This window comes from Peromyscus maniculatus, chromosome 3 (assembly GCF_049852395.1).
Source record: "Peromyscus maniculatus bairdii isolate BWxNUB_F1_BW_parent chromosome 3, HU_Pman_BW_mat_3.1, whole genome shotgun sequence".
Taxonomy (NCBI): domain Eukaryota; kingdom Metazoa; phylum Chordata; class Mammalia; order Rodentia; family Cricetidae; genus Peromyscus; species Peromyscus maniculatus.
Window position 1 is genome coordinate 121,639,328 of NC_134854.1, and position 19,400 is coordinate 121,658,727.

The 19,400-nt window shown below is 44.7% G+C and overlaps 1 protein-coding gene across 7 annotated transcripts in view; it reads right to left on the reverse strand.

The window, feature by feature from the left end:
- Foxp1 (forkhead box P1) overlaps positions 1 to 19,400 on the reverse strand; it is a 524,457-nt gene that overhangs the window by 347,952 nt on the left and 157,105 nt on the right. Inside the window, exon 1 of one of the 7 annotated variants that reach the window (XM_076567459.1) lies at positions 891 to 1,409. The exons of 5 other annotated variants lie outside the window; for them this stretch is intronic. The gene's annotated coding sequence lies outside the window, so the exon portion shown is untranslated. Of the gene's footprint in view, positions 1 to 890; positions 1,410 to 19,400 lie in introns of those variants that run through there. One more of the 7 variants, XM_076567451.1, reaches the window with a different exon arrangement.

A 19,400-nucleotide genomic window follows, 5' to 3' on the forward strand; every position in this document is an offset into this window, starting at 1 on the left:
TTGGGTGGTTCCCCTCATCTGTTTTGACAACTTGAATTGAAATGATAAACATTCTGCTCTGAAAAGAAAGAGGAATATCCCCAAATTGCCCAGAGTAATCCAAGTGCAGCAACTGCTGAGTCCTTTTCTAATTCACTTCAAAATAAAAATGATTGCATTAGCTTCCTAAAGCCGGTAGAAGGACAAAAAGAGTAGCTGGACCCCAGATAGCCAAACAAACAGCTCAAGAGGAGAATTCCTAGAACAAACACTTAAGGCAGGATGCCATTATGCAGACTCGGAGCTGCATAGACGTCCCCTCTGCCAGAGAGCCAAGGGGCTGTCATTCTCCCCCAAACAAGATCAGATTTCCTTCCCTCTCCACTGCCTCTCTGAGTGTCATGGCCAACGTCTCATGTGTGCTATTAATATCAATGAGGAGACGAGTCGATTTCCACAGAAGAAAGCCCCACGGATCCCAGCCCAGAGCTTCGGGGAGGACCCTGGCCCCATAGACACAATCCAGGAGCCGAGTTTCGCCGCCGCCGCTTTCCTGCACTCCAGCCTCGCACACTGTGTGAAGCCTCTTCGCAGACAATGGTAGCTCTGGCTGCAGGATAGTTACAAAACAGGATTTGCTGGGACCCAGAACAGTCAAGCTGCCTTTGCCCACTCACTCCCTTTTCTTTCTTAATTCCTTCCTGTCCCCAAGAGCCTCACACTCCCAGTTCAAAATTCAGCTGCCTTTCCTAAGAGGCACCTGTACTGGTCTGTCTCACAGCAGCCAGCCAGTGAAAACTGCCCAGGAACCAGGACAGCTTTCAGTAGGCACTGAGAAGGGCAGCAAAGTGCCCTCTCAACATCTGCGGAATGAAACAAAAGTATCACAGCTTGGCTTGGCACACACTTACCCATTCATGGTGAGGCAGCAGAGCTTTGGGGCAGGAGAGGCCCGTCTCTCCCAGGACGAAACGAAGTTCAAGAGTTTGTAAGGGAGAAAGTAGAGGCAGTGAGAAGCCCAGTCCTGCAGGCTCTCAGGGTTCCCAGGCTGGCGGCAGTGTGAGGAAGGGCTGAAGGTATGTGGGCTAAACACAACAAAGCCACTGCCTTACTCTAGATTAAATATGCAGGAAGAGGCCCCTTTGCATAAACACAAACACTCGGCAAATGAACCACTGGCTCAATCAGGCGCCCGCTGTGCCTCCTACCTACCCTCCTCTGACAGGAGACACTGGCTGTTCCAGGGGCACCACGCAACTGGGAGATCTACCTTTAAATGTAATGTTGCTACGCTAACAATCAAAATGAATTACATTCACTAGCAATTAAGAATTCACTTCTGGGGAGTGGCACTAAGGGGCAAACTTGGATGGTCAGCTACTTCCAAAACAAGCTGGCACATAAGACTTCTGTCAAGTTCTGCTGCAGGCTGTATTGCAATCTCCCATGATCAAGGATTTTAAGAAGCTCATGCTTTAGGCTCAGTTTAAGGCTACATTATACACTCCTTAAGGCACGTTTTGTGTATATTTATAAACTACATATAAATAAGGCGTATACACACATGCATATGCATATATCACTGCATAGAGTCTCAGATATAATACTTTGCATATCTAAAGAGAATACAAATAAGCACACACACACAGAATATCACTTAACTATATCCTTTAGCTCGCTAATCATGTGAGGAAAATAATGGGAGCTTTCCAAAAGTACATCCCAAATGCCTGCCTTTCAAATGTCACCAATGCATGACCGCTCATTTAAAAACATTATCCAGATATTAGGAAGGATGCTTTTAAGTGAGTGGCCTCGGCCACTTATCACTTCAATTAAACAATGTAATTATAGTCAACAATTTTCTCCATTTCTGCAGAAAAATATGTCATACCTCGATGTAATTTGTCTGTAGAACCCAGGAATTTAGCAAGAGGGAGAAACATATGAAGGCTGGGAATTTTCTAGTGCATCTTGCTCAGACTAATAAGTCAGCTTCTATTGGCCTCTGACCCTCTGCTTCTAGCAACTTGTTAGTCTTAGTAACTTAATTATTTTTCCCCTCTGTTTTGTTTTTCAGTTTTCAAATTACAAGTTAAATGTGAAATTTTAATTCCATATGTTAACAATAACAGGTCATATTTTTTTTTTACATTTATTTATGTGGGTGTGCTTGCACATACTCAAGAGAGGTCAGTGAAGAACCTGTAAGGTTTGGTTCTTTCCTGACTGGAGTAGAACTCATGTCATCAAGCTTGGTGGAAGGCATCTTTACCCACTGGGCCATCTTGCCAGCCACCAATTATTACTTTTCAATGAATTGTTACAGTAGCATGTGATTCCAAATGACACATAAGAAAGACTATGTCCAGTTACTTGATTCTAAGTCACAGAGAACTGTGAGGAACCAATTCAGTTTTACAGCAAGTGTCTATATTGTATTTTGTAATAAAAAGAGTGGAACATGGGTCCTTCCCAGCCTCAGGAGAAAGCACTGCCCCAAGAGAGGGGGATCATTTCATCATTTGCTGCCCCCCAAAAAACCCAAAAGATCCACCCTTAAAAGAATTTTTTGAAGTATTAAAAACAAAAGCCTACTTCAAATATAGACAATGGCAGCTACTGGAGAAAATACATGAACTAAGATTCCCAACATCCCAAAGAACAAAACCTGGCCCTGGAGAAACTAAAGACTCCTGCTCTGTTCACTATTTTCCTTTGAACTGACCTTCCAAAAACCACCGATGCCCACAAATGAGAGCAGGCTACCCTTGATCAAGCAAGACACAGAACAAAAATATAATCAGTCTACCACTGTGAAGAAGCCCCTGTCCACCCCAGTGTTGTTACTAACACTAACTATTTTGGCCGTTCGAGTGGGTCGTTGTACTTGCTAGCTCATCCACAGCACGCAGAGTGAGCTAATGGAGTGCGGATGGTGGAATCCAGTATTAATGAGCTGTACTGTGTGAACCTGGATGACACTGAATATATTGTACAATTATAGGTAGCATCTGATTCCATAGGTATTAGATACTGTACTCTAAATTAATATTTTAATGAGGACAGTGAAATAAAGACGGCAGCCCAGGTAAGAGATCCCTGCATTGGAGCTCCGTCTGGGCTTATTGCTGGAAGGCTCTCAGACACAGGAGCCAAGGACACAGACAGGGATTGGGACAGAAATCCGTATGCAAGCTCTGCGGGCTGAGTGACATGTACTGCTGCACAGAGTCAAAGATGTCAGCCTCACACAAGCTCCACTTGCTGTACCCCAGAGAGAGGATGAAGGGGGAGGGTGGGAGGCCAGGGCAGCTAGAGCTCCAGAAAATAAACAGGGTGTACAGTTTCAAAGGCTCCAGACACAGGCTTTTCATTGTTCAAGCCAATTATCAGCGGAAAATAATAACAACAGATGGATCTGGAGTCACTGACTTCTCATATGCACTTCTCTGGGCTGAACAGATGAAGAAACGCGAGAGCTATCTCAAAAAGGCAAAACATCTCACAGTGAAAGAACTCCACAGTCCAGATGGGGACCTTCTAAGTCTGCCGATTATCTTCTTAACATTGTAAGATAGACTTACTGAAACATTTCAAGAACCGATTGGATACGATGCCTACAACGGCTTCATTAATGGAAGGGGTCGCCTCGGACTTGTGACTAACAGGGAATTCAATAAGGATGGGGCTTACTGTTTGCTAGTCAGGGACTGCCGGTTCCCACTCACACTAGAAACCTGTGCACTATGAGAGAATACACCATCATCCATCCAAGAAAAGATAAACGAAGGCTGTATAAAGTATGTTATTTATCCTGAAGCATTCCACCATGTTGGGACAGGGGGAAAATAGCCCTGAAGTAATTTCTTATTAAAACCTTCTGTGATAAAATGTCATTCTTTGTAAGTAATGACAACATCTTAAACACCCTTCACCACCTGCAACTTTAAAAGATACTTTGCATTTAGTATGAAACAAATAGATTTCTATATAAATTTCATATAAAAATATAAAGAGATATAAATTTTCTAATAAATGCCAAACACACACTTGGGCAAAACTCATCAACCTGTACTAACCTACTCTTAATAGCTTGAACACTACCAAGTCAGGTTTCCAGCAGAACCCTGTAGGTTAACTACAACCTGAGACCCTGTAGTGAGAAATGGGGAAAGCAAGTTTCTCATCAGGCAGATCTCATTCTTTATCTTTTTACTTATCCACCCCCATCCACACATCATCAATTCCACATGCATACTTTGCAGAAATCTCTCCCTGAATTGATAGAAAATATGGTTGAAGTCACCACATTAAGAAAAAAGAAAAACTGATCCTGTTACTATTTACCAACACACAATGTTTTAAAAAAAAAAATATTGCTATGAGCACACTGTTGACTTCACAAGTTCATCATGTAAGTTAAAAAACAAATGCATCCCCACCCCCAGTAAGGTTTTTCTTTTAAAGCACTCTGACAAAAGTAAATTCGGAGCAGAACACAAAGGCACGAAGAAGAAAATATCGCCGAGGGCAAAATTCTGCAACTGCTTTAAGAAGCAAACAAGAACACAAAAGATGTGTAATGCGGCCATCTGGCTCTCCTCATACTATATCAATGCCTCAACTTTATCCCCGCCCCCTGAGCCCGCCCACACCCATGCCACAGACCAAATGGCTTTACTTATGTTTCCTGCACAGCGAATTTACACAAGGCATCCAGGGAGCCAAGGTGGATTTTTTTTTATCTATATATTCTGAGTTCACCCACTTCAGTAACTTTGTGATCACTGTCACTATTCACAGAGGGACTTCTTGGAAAAACTTCTGAGCCTTTCACTGCGATAAAGCCATGGTTATGTGGGTCTAGGGGATGGGTTTCAGGAAAGGCAACCTTCAAAAGCTTCACCTCTGCCATCTTGTGCTTTCTGCTACAAGCTGACACCAGATATAAACATGCGGGGAAAAAACAACACTGAACTTGTCACAATTAGAGCCTTTCCTTTTGAGGTACAAAACTGTGGGTTGCTCCCCTCTGCTTATTGGTAGACATGGCTACCCTAACTCCAATCACCCCCCCTCATTGGAATTTAGCCATATCTGACTCAGTCCATGACCATTTATGAACAACTACCATGCAGTCATGAGCTTGCTAGACTACAAAGCATCCAAACCCAAGATTCTCCTGTGTCAAACAAGACGTGCCTGGTCATTAAAACAGGTACTCTACAGTCTGTTTTAAGGTTCTCACACAGGGAGACTGATACATTACATTTACAAGATATTTCTGTTTGCATGACAGAAAGTATGGACAAGTGAAATCACAGATGTGTTGAGGGATCCAGATGTTTCTGAAAGGTGGGAATTAAGACTTTTAAAGGAACCCTCTGTTTGGATAAAATCAACACAATAAATGCCTAGTAACTAGGTTTTCAACAAGGTCATGTTTGGTTCTGTTCTGGGTATTCCTACCCACAGAGGTCTCAGGCCTGCACATCACTGGTCACCAGTAGAACACACACCGTGAAAGCAGCCACTGCCACCGGATGAGGTATTCAACTAATTGTTTAAGTCTGTACCAGTGTCTGGGCCTCAGTTGGCAGACACAGCCCAGGGCTGCCTACCAGACCCAGACTAGCACAGCTGGAGCCTGACAACAAGCTCTCAAGGAACACATCTGGCTCTTAGTGGCTCCCATCTGCAGAGAAATAGATTCGGTTTGGTTTTTAGGTGAAGTACACTGAACAGAGAAAGCAAGGGGATTCACCTTAACTGTACATTTGGTTTTGGGATAAAATGCCAGTATACAAATTCCATGAAGGACTTTCTTTTTGTATCCCAGAGGGTGAACAGCAGCTCTCCATGGGATGGGTCCAGTGAAAAACAAAGGAACGATGCAAACCAGCTCGTGAGCTGCAGGAAAGCATCCCCGTATCTCATTCCAGCTCCGATATGGCTCTTGTTCACTACCCACTGACTAACAACCTGGTTTACACAGAGAACAGAAGTGACTGTACAGCCGAATCATAGGAACACGTTTACACTCATGAATAAAGCCATGTGCCTTCCCTGCATGGCCGGAAGGATTCCCAAGCCTCCTTTCCCCCCAAATAACCGTCTCTAAGTACTACGAATCTTCCCTTTAGTGGTCTTTAAACTGTGAAACTTGGCGGAAATCTACCCCAAGTGCCTACGAGTGATCCGAACACATAAAGCAGATTCTTGGTCACCAGAGAAATACCAAATGATGAGGCAACTGTTCCTGGCACTTTGTCATCCCATTTCCTTTCCCATGCCTCTCTTCCTGGTTCCCCTGACATCTGCAGATCTCAGTCCTTGTCTATACTCAACTCTGACCCAACCCTTGGTGTTTCCAAAGCTCACTACCATCTCCCATGAGAACACACTCAGAAATGCCAATGTAAACCAGAAGTATCAGGCTGGAGCACACATCTCTTGGCTCCCTAGCTAGAAAGGAGCTGGCATTTCCAAGATGCTAGGTTAACAATGACATTAAGGAAATTGTCACCTTGGTGAGCATGCAGTTTCCCCAAATGTCCCAAGAATCCAGTCAAAGAGAAAGGACCTTTGACACAAGCCTGGCACAGCCTTCTAACATACAATTCTGTTTCTCCAGTACATACAGTGACCATCCCTACAAGAGCAGCTGAGATGGGCAGGCAGCTTGGACCTGTTAGCATAGGTCTTCAAGGAAATAAAACCATTCACGGGAGCTGTAAATGAGGCTGGTGCCAAACCTACCACCTTTTCTGTCACTGGAAGCATTATGAAGGTGGGGAGGGGCAGTCTGTCACGGAATGTCTCTAAGACATTGAACCGCACTGTATCCAGGCTGGTGAATATGGGCTTGAGGCTACTTTAGAAAGGAATTGATTATCCCATAAAAGAGCAAGGTGGCTAGGGAGACAGGTAAGTCAAGAAAGTGCTTGCCAAGCAGGCATAGAGATCTGAGTTCAAATCCCCAGTACTTATATAAAAAGCAAGGCACCGAGTATGGGGTACTTCAACCCCACTGCTGGGGAGGCAGTGACATAGACAATCCCAGGGGTGTTCAGGCCAGGAAGACCAAACAAACCTGCATGTTCTGGGTGCAGAGAGAGGTGCTGCCTCATTTGGAGAGTGATTAAGGGACACGGTAGACATCAGCCTCTGACCTCTACATGCAGGCATGTGTACTTGAACATGTGTATGCACGTGAACACAAACAGAACGTACACACAGAGAGGTGGATTGAGGGATGGGATGACCATGACAGCACATCTGAATTCCACAGCTGGAGAGGCGGAGGTCGGAGGACCACAAGTTCACATAAGACCTGGCTACACAGTAAGAACTGGTCTCAAAGACCAAAGAAAAGAGGATGGGGTGGAAGGGGAGGGGAGAGGGGACAAAGCAGCTACCTCAACAACAGCCCTGCTCCCCTTCACAGTAGAGATCCAGCATAAGCGAAGGCCCTTCCACAGTGGCACAAACACGCAGAAAGTGTACAATCACCCAGGCAGAAGAGGACACACGGCTGCATGCCCACGGGGCTGAAGTTGAGGTAAAGCAACCAATCCAATGGAGGAAAGCTGGGGGAAAACGACAGACTAGAAGAAGCGGAGGCTGGAGGACCAATGTCTGTGCTTACTAACCCCTCCTCGGGCTGCCTGAAGGAGAGCAAATACTACATAAAACCATAGTGCCCGGTATATATGAAACTTGCACTGTTTGGGCCTTACCAACCCCAGGTCCACGTGTCCAAGAGCAAAACTCAGCTCAGCTGCTTTGGTACCATGAGACCCCGAGCAAGTTGTTTGAGTTCTCTATCCCTCAGTGTGCCCGTCCATAAAATGGGGTCTGATTACAGTCCATTGTGTGCTTTTGAGGAACAAATGCATTAACAAGAACAAAGGGACTGGCGGTATTAATAAAAGATCGGCTACCCATCAAGGTTACCTTAACTTAATCTAAAACTTTCTGCGCTTCATTTCTACGGGCTGTTAATTATTTCTGGTTGCCTGGCGCACCACAGGCTGGAAAAGCAAACCCTGCATGCTTGCACACAGAGGGCTAAAAGTCAGAGTTCCTGTTTTCTCTTCCCAACATTAGCCAGAGTCAGAGACCTCTATTTGGGTATCACACACCTCGGTGGGGGCAGTTCATTAGTGAGAAAGGAGTTAGGACTGAAGGTTAGTGGAGGCTGCCTGTCCCCCAAATGACCCAACAGGACTTAGGGGAGCTCTTCAGAGGAGGCAGGAGAGGAATCTGGTCTGGAACCCGAAGGCATCAAAACACATTTTCTTGTATGTTTCAAGTCTGTGTGTAGAGATTCTGTTGCTGATTTAGGATCTTAAACAGTTTGTTTATTTTTTTAAATGCCTTTCAGCTCACCTTTAATAACACGTTTCTTTCACTTGGCTGAACTGTGCCTCAGAAGAATTATAAGCAGGAATATGGGAGGGTAAAAGGTTCAGGGCACTAATCCACACCTGGTCCATGTAAAAAAGAGGGGGGGGGGAAGGAGTGCTCATATTTTCCACGCAGAAACAAGCCTTTTTATATGAACCAGCCTTTCCTTTAACTGCCCAGGCACTCTGCACACCGTGCACCCTTCCATGTGCCTTACCACAGGTCTCTCTCCTCCCACCACGAGCCTTTTCAGTGATTGCTGACAACGATGATGATGATGATGATGATGATGATGATGATGATGATGGTTGTGGTGGTGGTTGTGGTGGGAGAGAGAAGGGAGGGGGCAAGAGAAACACAAACACACCTCAAAAGAAGAAAATGAAGATGCACTCAACCAGAAACCCCCTTGCTCAGTTCTGCCAGTAACAAATGACGACTATATATACACTAAGAACTGATATGGGGTGAACTCAAAAAATGCCATGTGTCTTCTGTGACTAAACTTCAGAGCCACCACCCCGCCCCCTTGGGTTTTTTTGAGATAACGTTTCTCTGTGCAACAGCCCTAGCTGTCCTGGAACTCGCTCTGTAGACCAGGCTGGCCTCAAACTCACAGAGATCCACCTGCCTCTGTCTCCCAAGTGCTGGGATTAAAGGTGTGCACCACCACTACCTGGCAAAACTTCAGATTTCTTTTGTAAAACTGTGCCTCAGACTTTTGAGGCCTTCAAGCTCAGATGGGACAGTCTCACGGGGAAGAACAGAAAGCGTGGTAGAGTTGAATGAATGAATGACGATCCCTCTGAGGATCATCAAACCACTTCATCATTGGTCACAGATTCTGTGTAGGTGGTGGGGACCCAAGCACCCAGAGTAGGGTCACTAGCCTCTGACTCCCAACCACACGGAAAAGCACTATTCAGAGACCAGTGCCTGGAAATGGTGGCTGTGTAAGTATGGCAGTTAGGAATAAGGCCCTTCGAACCAGGGAATGGCCATTCAGGGAATGAATGGAGGGAGAAGTCACAGATGTCAAAAGACTGTGCCAGGCCTGGGCACAGAAGGACAGATTCTACCAAGGCCACCACCTCGATTTTCCAGGCATCCCGTATTTGCCTCTCATTTTGTTCCCAAGAAAATTCCTGAAGTAGAGAAGGGGTGATGCCCGTACCTTCGCTAAGATGTAACACGGGACAATAGGGGGTTCCATTAGCAGGCAAGAGGATGGGTTCTGCTCTGCGATCCAGCAAGAAACCCAGCTGGAAGGAGAAGCCCCCTCCCCACCCTCCATGCAGGAGCCTTGTTGGTGACAGAGATGGCAATTAGCTACGTGTAATTTTGTTTTGAGAAGCCAGGGAGAAATACAACACTGCAAAGCAATTCTCAGAGTGAAATCCCGGGCACTGGGGAGAATGAATAATGTGCACACTTAGATTCTATTTACCACGGAAACTCACACAGCTCACACGTCCTACTCCGTTTCAGAATCAGGGAGAAAAGTGAGTGTTTCTCTACCATACGTCTTACATTCCCACTGTAGCACTGAGCCATTCTATGTCCTGGAACACATGGGACGGGGAGAATCCCCGTGATGGCTGCTTCTGTCAACCTCAAAAACCTTCTAGGCCACCATGACTCAAAAGTCACTCACGCATCCTGCTGGCTGCCATGACGCCATACTGTCACTCTATCAGGTGTGTGGTCCCACATGGTCTGAATAAATACTAAGCCACAACCACATATTAAAGGGGAATTCACAAAGGTAGACTCAGAAGACAAAGACGTCTCTATACAGAAATATTAACTAAGAGTTTAAAAATGTTCTAAAGTAGCAATATAAGCTATATTTAATAGCAAGAAAAAAATTCCTTTTGGGAAAACAATTTGGGCTTCTCAAAGCTACTGCCTTCACATGACTTGATACAGCATGGCCGAATTCTTTCGTTTCTTAAAACACAGATGTGAGCCCCTCCCCCAAATTCTCCTTCATAAGAGTTAGTTCTTTCTTAGTTAATCTTCCTCCAAAGAAAGTACTCAGCTAAGAGCTATTTTGGTACCATTCCCCATTGTTATTTTCTTAAGTATTGACTATTACACATCCCAAAGAACATATGTTTCCAAAGAAGAAAAAAAAATATCTAGACCTCATACACAATGAAAAATAAATCTAGAGCAGCCTTCAGGTCTGACACGAGAGTATAAAAATGATATGAGCAAGAGCAGCTAAGTTTACATACTTTTCATTCACAACTGCCGCCCCGAAACCACAATACCTTTAAAACGACATTTTAAGGAAACAGATACGACACGGCTTTGGTCCCGGCGAGATGTTGCAAACACGGAATTAAAGGAGCTTTTCTTTTCAGGCAAGTAACCCTGAGAACAATTTAAAAGAAAGGAGTGACTCACTTTAAAAATAACCTAACCATAAACACCGCGGATCACAATAACTCTACCTCACAAGATTTTTGTTTTCTTTCCTTTTTCCTTTAAAACCACCAAGACTCACACGTCCAAACACAACTTCAGGGACGAGGGGAATGAGTCCTCTCTGGTTAATATTTCATTGGGTGCTAAAGACATCTCGGAGAAGGATCTCTGGGCTTCCAATGGCAAGGCACACAAGAGGTCCCTATCTTAGTAAGAGAGGCAGGCTCTCTTCCCTTGAATAAATGAAAATAACATACAATTAAATCAGATTCAATTAATAAATTACTTTGGTGGACCTCGAAGGCCAAGTCCTATTTAATTACATAATTTAAAAAATATTTGCACATTGCAATCACCGAAATCGGCTTTGAGGTTTCATCATACACACTTAACACTTGAGTTAGAGAACAAATTTATCTAATAAATGCAAGTCTAAGTGCTAGAAGGCGGCAGCACTCAAACTGCAAAATCACTTAGCACACCCTCAGAGAAAGCAAATAAACTGGCCCAGTATTTAGAGGGAGGCCGCTGTTGAATGTCAGGAAAGGCAGCCTGGCTTTTTGTGTTTTCTCTCTCGTGTGCTGCTTGTAAATCTGACCAACCCGAGGTGATTAGAACACAGCTAATGGACGGAATGGGTCCAGTTAAAGATAACTGGAAGATACAGTAAGGTGGGAGATGTCAAGGACCCGGTAGTAAAAAGCTCTTCCGAGCGGGAAGGAGCGAGACAAAGAAGTGGTGTTCGCTCCCCATCATTCACTCCGTGGAATACCAAACTACACCATAAATTAGCGTGGTTCCTGGGGGTGGAGAGGCGTTCCATTAGGAAGGCACACACAAATCTACGGATGAGGAGGACGGCCGTAAAAAGGACAGAATTACAGGCACCCAAGGAGGGGAGGGCAGAAACATTTCAAAATGACTGTGTTCCCTAGGGTTGAGGGGGGATGAAGGGGACTGGCGATGTAGCCAGGGAATTTTCTAGAAGACTACTGGATAGCCAGGGCATCATGCCTTGTTTGCCTTCCACATTCTGATAGGCATCTTCGTCAGGACAGGCACTTTGACACAACCACTAAACGCTTTACACGAGTCACTCCTCTTAATGTCAAAAAGCCTCCGAGAACTATGACGGTGGGGGTGCTGGTGCTGTTGTTCGTGGATCTTAAAGATTTGTTGGGTGGCTGGGCAGGCGCTGTGGCACACGCCTTTAATCCTAGCACTTGGGAGGCAGAGGCAGGTGGATCTCCAAGTTCTAGGGCAGAGACACTCTGTCTTGAAAAAACAAAACAAACAAAAAATTTGTTGGGTGTAATCCCCACTGATGTGCTTCTAGAAGATTCCATGCTTATCTCTTAAACCGCTCTAACTTGTTGCAAACTAAATGTCAGTTTAAAAAGCACTTAAAGTTGTAAGTTTTAATAGTCTTTGAGTAAGGGTTAAGTAAGAGAGTTTGATGTAAGTCTGTAATTCTTGTTCAGCTCTGAAGCAAAATCTTCCTCTCAATCCCACATTACCTTCTCTCACCTTTTAGAAACTTTTTCTCAGTATATGTGTGTGCACTGTGTGTGGAGCCCAGAGGGCAACACTGGGTGTCTTGCTGACTAGATCTCCATCTAATGTTTTGAGGCGCGTGTCTCACTGAATGGAGGGCTTGACAATGTGGGAAGGCTGGCTGACCAGCAAAGCCAGGAGTCCTGCTCACTCTGACTCCCTAGCACAGGGGTTACAGACAGAGGTTGCATACAAGCCTGTTTGTTGGTGGTTTGTGCTGAGTTTTTGTTTGTTTGTTTTGTTTTTAATGTGAGTCCCTGGGGATCAAACTCTGATCTTCATACTTTCCCACGAAGCACTTTACAAAATGGCCCATCTCCCTAGCCCTAATTTTAGAGATTTCTGGAAAGAACTAGTTGTCTCCATTCCCTAACTCTACCTATTCACTTCCTACCATCATTCATCTCTCAGTATACCACTGAACCCTGTCTTCCAGTTCTCAGTCACTTTGGATTATGTTGATGTACTCTACTCAACAGAGGTGACATCCCTTCTTCCAAAACGAACCTCCTCTCTAATGGTCTCTCTCTGACAGGGCTTTTTCATCATCTGTTATCTTGTTCAACAACCCCATTTGTACCCTCTTTCTTCCACAGGCTTTCCCTCGGTGAACACTACCATACCCAGCCAATGAAGGAAACCAACCACTCCAGCTCACCTGACTTCACAAACTTAACAGCATCAGCTCCATTTCCCATTCTTTGGAACTAGTCTGACCATTCGCTGTCTTGGAGGATGGGAACTCAGAAGTTCTCTGTAGGTGGGTCTTTCCCACTAGCCCGGGCTTCAGATTATATCAACTGGTGTCAGCACTGTGTGGAGTAGTCATATGGAGACTACATGATAAATGCTGCTGAGTGTAGCCATGTTCCTGTAGATGATGGCCCACACAAAGGAGATGGCTGACTAATGCCAACTGGATCCCTGCTTCATAATCTTCAGGGCACCTGTGTCATCGGGGCTAGGTGCATAGCATGGTCTTTTGGTGAATCAGCCCCTTTGCAGTGGGAGGGTGGTGGATCTTCAGGCCATGAGGCTTCATGGTATCAGTGTGTGTTCTTCACTGATCAGGGACTGTGAAGTCCCACACCATGGTCCACTGAAGATGCATGGACATGGTGGCTGTCAGACAGAGACAGTCATTCTCTTTTCCATTCCCTCTGAGACTCTTGGGTCTACCACAGGCTTCAGAGGGACACCTGCCATGACTTGGAAAAGTTCTTCCCTGCTGTTAGAGCAACTCCTCTAAAGCCACCCATCTGAAAACAATGAAATCTTGTCAACTCATTCCATTCTGAAATAGCTTCCCTAAAACATCCTACATTATCAACCTTAGAATACGCCATACTTTAATTTTTTGATACTAGAGTAAAATTTTTTAAAAAATTTCAAAAATTTAATAATCAGGGTCCCAAGTACCTTCACTCTTATAGCCCACTGGAATTTATTTTTATGTGCATTTTGCTGCATATAAGTAGGTACACATGCACATACCTGATGCTCACACAAGCACAAGAAAGTTGTTTGCTGCCATGTCGGGGCTGGAAACTGAACCTGCGTCCGCTGCAAGAACAGCAAGTGCTCTTAACCACTGAGCCATTGCTGGCCCCCCGATATTATAATACTTAATATTTAATGTTGAATGCATGTGGCACATTGGCTTAAACAGTTCTTGGTTCCCTAAACTGGGAGAAGGTAGCCAAAATCTCCAGAGGAACTTCGAAGATCCTCATAACTTCAGAACCTTTTTGTGACCCTCTTAAGCTCCATTCTATCACCAGTAGATACTCATGTACACCCCGCAAGCTCTTACCTCCCCAAGGTCCACACAGGTCTAGGCTATTACCATATTGCTTTGCCCTCTCTGACTGGAGAAGTCTATGTGTCCAGTGTAACACTGCTGTAAATGTCCCTCCCTACCAGAAGCCCTCCCTAATAGCCTTTGGGTATTCAATACCTGCAGTGCTCATGTGTATAGGAATGACTCCATTTCATATCATCAGCACTGTCTCCCCATATCTAGTATGCCCAGTCTATAGAAGGAGCTTTACAAATCATAATGAATAGCACTAAAGAATTCTAGTAAACAAAGTTAACATCAATTTTCTTTCTTTGGTTCCTGCATAAAACCAACTCTCTCCATCCTTGTGCCCTTCTCCACAAACATTCAACAGAGTGCAGTCAAGCAGATCATGTCCGCACAGTATTTGTTCATGCCTCTGAAGATAGAAGAAATGGATCATGGCTGATATTTATGTGAATGACTGAGATAGAATTTGAACAGAACTCCCTACACTGCCTTCAAGTAAAATCACCTTATTGTTCCTAACACGATGCAGAGGAGATAGAATGAGTGGGGAAGCTATAAGAATTTAATCTAATGGACCAATTGAGATTCGCTATGCACCAAAAATGTAATTACCCTCCCTCTCCTAACAGCACCCTAATTTAAACTCTGTACCCCCCTCCGCCTGCTTTCCGGTTCTATGACAACTTTGCATTAAGGTCTTAGATGAGCTGTAATGCCATTCCCTCTGTACGGTGGTCTGCTTAACTTCAGCTTTAATAACACCACCACACAGCCTCCTCGAGTCACTCCAACTTGACTTAACAGACAGACTGCAAAGCCACAGGAGGAAAGCTGTCAGGGACCACACCAGTGTCCTTTCGTCTTTGGAGGATCTGGTAATGCCACTGAACCAAGAAAGCTGGCAGAGGCAGCCCTAGACTCAAGCAACTGCATCTCTTAAGCTACCAAATGTACAAGCCAACCTCTGCAACAACTACATGGACTCCTCACAGAGACGCAGACCCAAACACACCAGAAGAAATGGGTTGCTTTCAGTGAAATTAAAGGTAATCAGCAGACATACTCTAATCTTATTTCTTGGGATAAGGAAGTAGGTGAGTCATTTTATTTCTGTGATCTTTGATTTCTTCATCTCATTAATGGATGAGATGAATCACAATAAGATCCAGGTGATGGTCTAACACGGTAATATGTTTTACACTTACAGGATTTATACATTTTTGCTTTACACAAGCTCCACATATCCAGGCTGACCTCAAAGTGAGAATCCTCAAGCTTCAATCAAAGCACGGCTGGAATCAGAAGCAGGATCCCCAACGTCAACTCCTGCATCAGTCAGGCACACATTCAGCAATTCCTCTAGTGTTTAGTAAACACCTCTGGAATATGATTGACACCTGGCCCCTGCCCTAAAACAGCTCAGAATCAAGACTTAGGCTGGCCAAACTAGTAGTCACTGGCCACATTTAAATTAATTCAAACCAGACCAAGCTAAAAACCCAGCTCCTGTTGAGTGAAGGTGGACAGCTAGCATGGTGGCCAGTACTGGTACAGAAGTGGTTCGTCACTGCACAGAGTTCTGCACCCCAGCTCCTGCCTAGAGGGCAGACTGGGAAGAAGAACAAGAAGACCCACTGGACACACTCTAAGCACTAAGCTGGCAGCAAAGACCCCCAGTGGAAGCAGGGGCCCTTCAAGCACCCATCAGCTTTGTTTCCGGGAAAACAAACCCAGGAGGGTCAAACACATGCAAGGGGGTAGACTCCTAGAAGGGCTGCCAGCTAACACGTGTGGAAGCAGAGGCCAGAGAGAGATCTGGTGGAGAGGCATCACAAATCCAACCAGCAGTCTGGCCTTGACTCAGGAAAGGGAGACAACGAAGTTGTCGAGTGACTCCCAGATGACTAACAGAGGGCTCCCCAGGCTGACCAAGTTGAGCAGAGGCTGTCAACTCTGCAGACAGACATGAGAACTCCTCCACAGAACTTTGAAAAATGCTGATGGCACAGCCCGTACCCGGACTGAATTAAGTCTGTTTCTGGGCGTGAGGCCCAGATCTCAGTAAGGTTCAAAATCTCCAGGCGACAGGGTATCGTTAGGTTGAAAACCAATGTGGATGACAAGTAACGAGGACTGAGGTGAAGTCAGAATGAAGAGGGACAAGGAGAGGGTAGAGCAGCGGGGTCACCAGGAGATCACGGGACCTCCCATTTCACATAAAAAGAAGACATGACAAAGCAAAGGCGGTAGTTAGTAGATGTTTCTAGTGGATGTTTGTTTCTAAGGCACAGCAAATGTGACGTGGGCATGGAAAATATAAGCAGCAAGAAAAAGTGGAATACAGAACTGGAGAGAGCGAGGTGTGTGTGTGTGTGTGTGTGTGTGTGTGTGTGTGTGTGTGTGTGTGTGTGTGTGTATGTGTGAAGGTCTCTCTGCAAAAGCAGAGTTTAATCCACGTGGAGGAAGATGAGAGCTGACTCCTGTTGCCCTCCCAAACCCACATGCATGGCATGGCATGCACATACACCATGCTGAAAAAAGAAAAAGTCAAATAGAACCCACTGCTACTCTGGGCCAGTGGTACCGAAGATTAGGCAAACTGGAATTAAGAAGGACAGATACAACCAGGCACTTTTAGAGGTGTCCACCACCACTTCCCTCCAAGCATCTGCTAGAAAGGTCCAAGAAGCTGGAAAAGGCGGCATCTGAGCAGCCCTGGATCAGCTGCTTTGGTTATCTTGTTTGGATTTCATTTTTTAATTTAGAATATTTGCACATATATAATGAGCTACATTTGAATTGGTACCCAAATATAAAACAGAAATTCAAGTGTCAGTCATATACACCCAGTCAGAAGGAAACTGTATACAGTATTTTTAGGGTGCTTGACTTGGGACTACGATCTGTCACATGAGGTTAGGTGAAGTACATTCTACGTGTGGTTTCTAGTGAGCACTGCAAACGTTTCTGATTTTGAAGCATTTGGGGTTTCACACTTTGAGATTAAAAATGCTCAACCTAGATTAAGCTGGACGGTGCTTGGAGAAGTCAGGACCAAAGGGAAAGACACAGAAAGATTTTCAGAGAACGCTTACAGACTCTGTTAAGTAAAGTAGTATCCTTAAAGCTTCAACTTACGAGAACAATAGTCAAGACATACACTTTGAAGTCCTGTTCTGATTCCATGGAGTCCATACTCTATATTAATGACTTCTCTGGCTGGCATTGTCAACAGACACAGGGCTGGGCTCCAGAATCCATGTGCTAGCTGCACGGCCTGAAAGGATCATTGTACTCCCTGGTTTTCAATTTCTTAACAGCAAAAAGCAAAGCTCGGCCTGAAGTGACATGCTACTTTGAGCATTCTCTAACACACTCTGGGGAACAGAAATTCTATGTCCACTGCAACCAGGTTGGGAAGGCAGCTCTGTGAGTTAAGTGCCTGCTACTCAGGCTTGGGGATCTAAGTTTACTCTGTAGCACTCTAAAACAACCAAACAAAACAGGGATGGAGATATGGCTCAGCGATTAAGAGCAAGCACATACTCATCTTGCAGAGGAGCAGAATTTGCTTGCTAGCACTCATGGTGGCCAGTGTACTAGTTACTTTTTCCATTGCTGTGGTAAAATACCATAACCAAGTCAATGTATAGTAGGGAGGGATTATTTAGGCTTATGGTTCCAGATGGATAAGAACCCATCATAGTGAGGAAGTGTGGAAGCAAGGGGCAGGCATGGTCACCAGATCAGCAAGCTGAAAGCTCACATCTTTAATCACAAACAGGAAGCAAAGGAAGTGTACTAGGAATGGCGTGAGGCTGTGAAACTTCAAAGTCTGCCCCACTGACATGTTTCCTCTAGCAAGGCCACACCTCCTAAACCTGGCAAATAGCATCTCAAACTGGGAACCAAATATTCAAATGCCTTGGACTATGGGGACATCTCACTGAAACCATCACAAGTGGCTCACAACTACCTGTATCTTCTGCTCCAGGGTATCAAATTCCCTCTGCTGGCCTCCATAGGCACTGCAGTCACAAGCACATACCCACACACAGATGCACATACAGAAACACGGTTTTAAAATAAAATAATATTGAAAAACATACAATCAAAACAAAAAAAGCCAGGCAAGCATGATGACTGAACTTGTACTCCAAAGGCTGGGGAATTGGAGAAAGACTGTTCCCTAATCTACAAGCCCCAAAACAATAAGAGACCCAGTCTCGATAGAGCAAGGTGAACAGCTCCTTAGATGAAAGACATCAGAGGTTACCTTCTGACCTCTACATTTAAACATAGATACATACGAACATAACGTGCCTGCACACACACAAAAGGAAATTATATATACAATGCATAATTTTCATTATTTTTGTGTCTTAGAAAAAGTTATATACAGGTATTACTTTATGTACCTAAGGAAATAATATATAGATTTCAAAATTTTTATGTTTTACTTCATTTTGTCATTTTGCTCGTTTTTGTCATGGGACACATTTAACATACAGTTTATCTTTCAACACATAAAGGCATGCAAATGCCAGGGCTCACAGGGCAGAGGGTCACAGCAGTGACCACAGCATCCCAGAGAAAAACAGCAAATTCCAGACCAGGCAGCAGCCAAGGATGCAGCCACTGCCCAGCTCCAGGCCACAGCTGCTTTGGGAGAATGCAGGCTGGGGCTGCCCCACTCCACCCAGAAAGGATGCAAATGCTGAAGAGCCTTACATAAACTATCTTCACAGTCAGAAGCTGGAAACTAAATAAAGGTATCTGCAAATGCCATGCAGTCCAAGTCCAACAGGTGTGAGGCTGTCAGATTACACGGTGCCTCGATGTATGTCATGCTTCTGCGGTTTTTAAGCCTTTAAAGCATGACACATGCGTGAAATAGGAAGGAGTCCCCTTCTGTTCTAAAGGCAGTCTGACCACTGGCTTCAGTGTGTGCCAGCTGCAGCAGCAAGGCAAGCCCAGTACCCAGAGCTGCCTTCCCTCCATGTGCTCAGGAAGAAATCATCTACACAAGACATCTGTTTATAGGAGACATCTGAGGAGCCTGAGTGGAGGGAACCCCTGATAAATGAATTCTTTGTGTAGCAAATATCAGTTGTGCTTTCACACCTCGTGATAAGATGTGGTGGGCTTTGTTCTGCTGATAGCAGACAATCTCTCTCCCTCACAACATCCAAATGAGAAAAATAGGTATTTG